Raw genomic sequence first — 7,486 nt, forward strand, 5'->3', positions numbered from 1 at the left:
GTTCATTTTATCAATCAACACAACAAACTGAAAAAGAAATTTAGATTACCTGTGGATGTCGGAAACAGGTGGGGATATTTCTTCTTCATCTCGCCCTCCGCCTCCCAAGTCATCTCCTCCCGATTATTGTTGCGCCACAGAACTTTGACGGAGGGCACTTCTTTAGTGCGTAGTCTCCGCACCTGCCGATCCAGAATAGATATAGGCTGCTCGTCATAAGATAACTGCTCGGTCACCTGAATGTCATCTACTGGGAATATCCTGGCAGGATCACCAATACATTTCCGCAACATAGACACATGAAACACCGGGTGTACGGCCTCCAAGTCGGATGGTAAGTCTAGCTCATAGGCGACCTCGCCTATCTTTCGCACGATCTGATACGGTCCAATGTACCGGGGGCTCAACTTACCCTTTTTACCGAATCTCATGACACCCTTCATGGGCGACACCTTCAGAAATACCCAGTCGCCAATCCGGAACTCTAACGGTCGACGTCGTCTGTCTGCATAAGCTTTCTGTCGACTCTGAGCAGCCAATAATCGTTCTCGAATAAGCTTTACCTTATCTACAGCCTCCTGGATCACATCTGGCCCAATCAACTTAGTCTCGCCCACGTCAAACCAGCCAATAGGAGACCTGCATCTCCTGCCGTAAAGGGCCTCGTACGGAGCCATCTGAATGCTGGAGTGATAACTGTTATTATAGGCAAACTCAATAAGCGGCAAATGATCATCCCAGCTGCCCCTGAAATCAATAACGCAGGCCCGCAACATATCTTCGAGCGTCTGAATAGTGCGCTCGGCCTGCCCGTCGGACTGAGGGTGAAAAGCTGTACTGAGACTCACCTGAGTCCCTAATCCCTCCTGAAATGACCTCCAGAAATTTGCTGTAAACTGGGTACCTCGGTCAGTAATAATAGATATCGGGACTCCGTGAAGTCTGACTATCTCTCTGATGTACAATCTGGCATAGTCCTCCGCCGAATAAGTAGTCCGAACCGGAAGGAAATGGGCTGATTTCGTTAGCCTGTCAACAACAACCCAGATAGAGTCGTACCTGCGTGGAGTGCGCGGTAGTCCAACAACGAAATCCATATTAATCATCTCCCATTTCCAGGCTGGAATTTCCATCTCCTGTAATAATCCACCGGGCTTCTGATGCTCGATCTTAACTTGCTGGCAGTTCGGGCACTGACTAACAAACTCAGCAATATCTTTCTTCATGCCGTCCCACCAATATAAACACCTGAGGTCCCGATACATCTTGGTGGAACCAGGATGAACAGAATACCGGGCATAGTGTGCTTCGCCCATAATCTGCCGCCGTAAGCCCGCAACGTCCGGTACACAGAACCTGCCGTCGTACAATAATACCCCTTCAGGCGAGATCTCAAACTGGGTCTTTGTCTTATTAAGGGCCGCATCTCTGTACTGAATCAAAATAGGATCCTCAAACTGGCGCTGCTTTACCTCCTGAATAATAGATGACTCAGCAACTGGGCGAACAGAAATCCCAGAATCTCCAGAATCTACCAAGCGGACTCCGAGGCTGGCCAGCTGATGAATATCACGAACCAGATCCCTCTTATCAGATGGAACATCAGCCAGACTGCCTACGGACTTGCGGCTAAGCGCATCAGCTACCACGTTGGCTTTCCCTGGATGGTACAGAATATCAACGTCATAATCCTTTAGTAGCTCAAGCCACCTCCGCTGCCGCAAATTTAGCTCCTTCTGCTTAAAAATATACTGGAGACTCTTGTGGTCCGTATAGATATCAACGTGGACCCCATATAAATAATGCCGCCAAATCTTCAAGGCATGAATCACCGCGGCCAACTCAAGATCATGAGTGGGATAGTTCTTCTCGTGCGGTCTGAGCTGCCGGGAAGCATAGGCTATAACTCGACCGTGCTGCATCAATACACACCCTATCCCAGTACCAGAGGCGTCACAATATACAACGTACCCGTCAGATCCCTCTGGAAGAGCCAAAACGGGTGCTGTAATCAATCTCTCCTTCAGCATCTGAAAGCTGCGCTCGCAAGCATCTGTCCACTGGAATTTTGCTGCTTTCTGGGTAAGCTTCGTCAGTGGTGCTGAAATAGAAGAGAAATCCTCCACGAACCTGCGGTAGTACCCAGCCAATCCAAGAAAACTACGCACCTCTGTCGGTGTAGTAGGCCTGGGCCAATTCTGCACAGCCTCAATCTTCTGCATGTCAACCCGAATACCATCTGCGCCGACAATATGGCCCAAGAATGCCACAGAAGTCAACCAGAACTCACACTTAGAGAATTTAGCATATAACTTCTGCTGACGGAGGATGCCAAGTACCGTCCTCAGATGATCTGAATGCTCCTCGACTGATCGCGAGTAAATCAGAATATCATCAATAAACACAATAACAAACATATCCAGGAAAGGCCGAAATACCCGGTTCATCAGATCCATAAATACTGCTGGAGCATTAGTCAGCCCGAAAGACATAACTCTGAACTCATAATGCCCGTACCGAGTCCTGAAAGCAGTCTTCGGGATATCTGACTCCCGTACTCGCACCTGGTGGTAACCAGAACGCAGATCTATCTTTGAAAAATGTCTAGCACCCTGCAGCTGGTCAAACAAGTCATCAATCCGGGGGAGGGGATATTTGTTCTTAATAGTCACCTTATTCAGCTGCCGGTAGTCGATACACATCCGCAATGACCCATCTTTCTTCCTGACAAACAATACCGGCGCCCCCCAGGGTGATGTACTGGGCCTGATAAAACCCTTATCCAGCAAATCTTTCAGCTGCTCCTTCAACTCCTTCAACTCAGCTGGTGCCATCCTGTATGGAGGAATGGATATAGGCTGTGTATCCGGCATCAACTCAATAGAAAAATCAATCTCCCGCTCAGGCGGAAGGCCAGGAAGCTCGTCCGGAAAAACATCTGGGAACTCACTGACGACCGGGACAGACTGAAGGGTAGGCACCTCCGCGGCAGTATCATGCACACGGACCAAATGATAGATATAACCCTTCTGGATCATCTTCTTAGCCTTGAGGTATGAAATAAACTTACCCCTCGGCGATGCAGTAGATCCGAACCACTCTATAACTGGTTCCCCTGGAAACTGGAAACGGACTACCTTTTTCTGGCAGTCGACATTAGCATAACAGGAAGACAACCAGTCCATACCCATAATGACGTCAAACTCAAACATGTCTAGCTCTACCAAATCAGCCTTAGTGGTACGATCATAAATGGTCACAGAACAATCCCTATAGATCTGTCTCGCTACAATAAAATCCCCAACTGGCGTAGCTACCTCGAATGGCTCTATAGGCTCAGACACTATCCCAATCTTACTAGCAACGAGCGGGGAAATATATGATAAAGTAGAGCCAGGGTCAATCAATGCATATACAGATCTGGAGAAAACCAGTAATGTACCTGTGACGACGTTTGGCGAAGCCTCCTGATCCTGGCGGCTGGCCAAAGCATATATGCGGTTTGAGGGACCGCTAGAACCTGAAGCGCCTCCGCGGCCTCGACCGCGTCCTGCCGGTGCTGGAATACCCCGCCCTCCAGGGCGTGCAACAGATGGTACAGAGGAAGAACCGGCGGCTGACCCTGTCTGCTGAGCCGCATTACCCGAACCACTGGCCAATGGGCAGTCTCTCATAAAGTGGCCCTGACCACCACACGAAAAGCAAGCTCCAGTCGCTCGGTAACACTCCCCGGGATGAGACTTTCCGCAATGAGGACAACGGGGCCTGGGTGGTCTGGCCTGGCTGGGACCCCTGGGTACCTGTGAACCTGCCACTCTGGAGCTCTGACCGGCCCCAGACGGTCCTGTACTATCGAATCTTCGGCTACCTGACTGAGTACCCCGGCCGGAAGGAGGAAAATATCTGTCAGATTGCTGCTGCTGCTGAGGCTGTCCGCCTCGAGAATCCCCTGAATAACCCGCGGATCTAGCCCTCTTGGGCGGCCTCCTGTCTCGATCTCTGCCAGCAGGATCAGACCTGCGACGGTCCTCCATACCCATCGCATAGGCCTGAAGCCGGGAAATGTCCATGTCTGCCTGCAATGACACTGCCATACAACTATCGACCAAATACCGGTCCAATCCCATAACGTATCTGTGCATCCGATCGGACATATCTGCTACCACGGCCGGTGCATATCGGGCCAGAGAATCAAACTCAAGGTTATACTCGCGAACACTCCGACCCCTCTGCTGCAGACGTAAGAATCGATCAGCCCGTGCCCGCCGTAACTCTGGTGGCAAAAAGTGGCGGGTGAATGCTGTCACAAACTGATCCCAAGTGGCTGGAGGGGCACCCTCTCCCCTAGACAACTCCCAAGTCTCGTACCAGTGGGTAGCCACATCTCGAAGCCGGTGCGAAGCCAGCTCAACCGACTCGGTCTCTGAAGCCCTGACCAAGTCCAGTGAGCGTCGCATCCCCCGAATGAAGTCGTGGGGGTCCTCGTCGGGCTTAGACCCGAAGAACTCTGGAGGGCCACATAGCAAAAACTCTCGAACTCTCAGGCTGTCCCGCCTGTCATCATCATCGTCGTCCCTCCGCCCGCGCCTGCGAGCCTGTCCTGCTACCAGTGTAGTCAACAGCTGTACAGCCTCTCTCAGGGTCCGATCCTCCGCCCCTGGCTGAGGAGCTGGAGTCTCAGGTGCGGGTATACGGACCTCTGGAGCTGCTGAAGGTCCTGCTCCAGGCCGTACTAGTGGGGGTGTAGCAGACCCCTCAGACTGTGGCACATCCTCAGGCAAATCATATACACGAGCCCGGGTAGCTCGCTGTGCCTGGCTAGTCTCCCCAATCCTCGCCTTGCCCTTCTGGGCTGCCGTTGCCTTCTTGGGAGGCATCACTGCAAACACGAAGGCGAGTCAGATCAAAATCATCCTAATAGCTCAGCTCTATCGCACGATCTAAGATTACAAAGAAAGTAACATCCTAAATGCCCTGTAGCTTCCCGTTTATAGATGTGGTGCACAACACATCGATAAACAAGACTCTACGAGACACGGCCTGTAGACATTCCGAGGACAAACCGCTCTGATACCACTTTTGTCACGACCCAGCCCCGTGGGCCGCGACTGGCACCCTACCTGGGTACCCAGACCAAATCGCATATTCGTTTCCAAATCCAAACTGATTTCATAGTTTTACAAAAGTTATGTCAAGTATACTTTATATCGAAAATATGTCTTAAGCGGTCATATCAAATCAAACTCAAACAAAGCGGCGGAATAGGCATCGCCGGTCAAAATACAGATATATACAGAAGGGCCATTTGGGGCCATCATATCAAACAGACCGCTTTAAGACCCGAAAGCAAAATCATACAGTATACACATAGGACCCTCACCCCACAAAGATGACTACAGGCCTCTACGAATTCAAAACATAACATATGGCGAGACAGGGCCCCGCCGTACCCAAACTGTCAAATATCCAAAATATATACAGAGTAGGGAAGTCTGTACCAAGAGTGGACTCCGAATCGAATAAGAGTACTCCGAGAAAGCAAAGAGTGGAGCCTACTGCGGAGGATCACCAAGATCTGCACCTGCGGGCATAAAACGCAGCCCCCGGAGAGAGGGGGTCAGTACGGAATATGTACTGAGTATGTAAAGCACGGAGTACAGAAATATGAATCGAAATCAAAAGCAAATCAGATGTCAAAGTCTGTATCGAAATCATATACATATATATTATGCAAGTAAAATCATGCAAACGCTTAAGAACGTGGTCGCCACTCCGACGCTGGCGCCACACACAGCATAACACCAGAAGGTTTCAAATCTCCGTACATCCCCGAACATAATCATAATCATCGGTGAGCGTATCGCATCCCGAGCCATATCACAGCATAACTCCACACGGAACCCGGCCCTATGGCGAAGCCTTGGGAACCGTAACACAGCATACGGCCGAATTATCATATGGCGCACGAATCAAAACCGGCCCGGGAACCGGCGAACGAAGTCATAATAAGGCACGAACGGAGTCGTGAGCAAACAAATGCAAATCGTCTTTCAAAATAGTGTTTCAAAACAAGTAAATTCATAAAGCATATCGTATTACAAAATAGTCGAATACTTAGTCGACATAAAGTTTTATTTCGCAAAGCGTTTCCAAAATGGTCCATATAATTCGAAGTATAAGTTAGCGTATCGAATTGTCCCAAATCTACCCCGCAGGAAGATGTTCCAAAGCTCCGAAGTAATATTTATATCTTTGTTATCAAAGGTGGCCCGAAGGGCAAATCGGGCATTTTTGGGGTAGCGGACCCACCTCGATTCGAAATGAGGTGGCGAGCATATTTTTTTTTTTTTTTTTTTTTTTTTTGAGCATTTATATGCCAAGGGTCATACATAATCATTTCTAGGTCACCCGACCACATTTCGATAGGTTTCGGACGAATGGTGGCATACTAGCCAAATTGGAGCCTTTAGGCTTCAATAGAATTGAATGAATAGTGACTTTTCTGTGGATCGGGTTTCGAGGAGCAGAAATGCTCCGGAAGGTCTCATATTCGACTGACACACTAAGATATGCCAAATGAAGGAGTGGGAGGCTTTACATACCTCACAGACGTCGTAAGCTCCTCCAAATGTCTCGTCCCGTTTCGTCAAAAATCTGCAAATGGTCAAAGTTACCAAATGAGATTCTTAGGCTCAGAAATGCCTTTAACTCCATATTTGCCTACCGAAATTTCGGCAGCATTTCCCCTATAAATCTAACATCCCCGAGGCGTAGCTCGGCTCAAAATACACAACAACAACAGCCCACACATCAACAAACAACACAGACAACAATCAAGCCATTCTAGCTTCAAAATTCCACTTTGTTATCTAAGTTGGCAACTTCCATTCAAACTTTCAAAACTCCAATTCTACATCTACATAATTGTATTCATTTCCACATTCAAACTTATACAACCACATTCTCATTACAATTCAAACCATACACGAAATTACACCAAAATCCATTATGTTCCATAATTTTTCAAAACAATCAAAAGTTCACGACGAACATTCTAACTCACGTCGTTTCATTCCGAATTCATTAACATCATTATAAGTTCATATCTAAAGTCTCTAGCACCCTAAATATACAATGATATACATAATGATACCAAGGGTATACACTTTCCGATAATATCCAAAATCACTTTTCAACGCCAATTCCATTTATCAATTAATCTTTTACGACATAAAGGTCACAACAACACATTATACCAACTTAACCAAGATCAATTCACATCAATTTCCTCTCTATGGCTCACGGCCAATACACACTATACACACACACCCACGACTTTCTATTTATATCAAAATTACGGGATTCTCGTCTATTTCCAATCCTTAACACATTCATATCAATTCTATAACATTAGAGGGGCAAAATTCTTACCTTTTCTTGATTTTCCGACTTGTCGCAAACGTAGTTCTTGTGCCAAACAAATTGT

This window comes from Lycium barbarum, chromosome 5 (assembly GCF_019175385.1).
Source record: "Lycium barbarum isolate Lr01 chromosome 5, ASM1917538v2, whole genome shotgun sequence".
NCBI lineage: Eukaryota > Viridiplantae > Streptophyta > Magnoliopsida > Solanales > Solanaceae > Lycium > Lycium barbarum.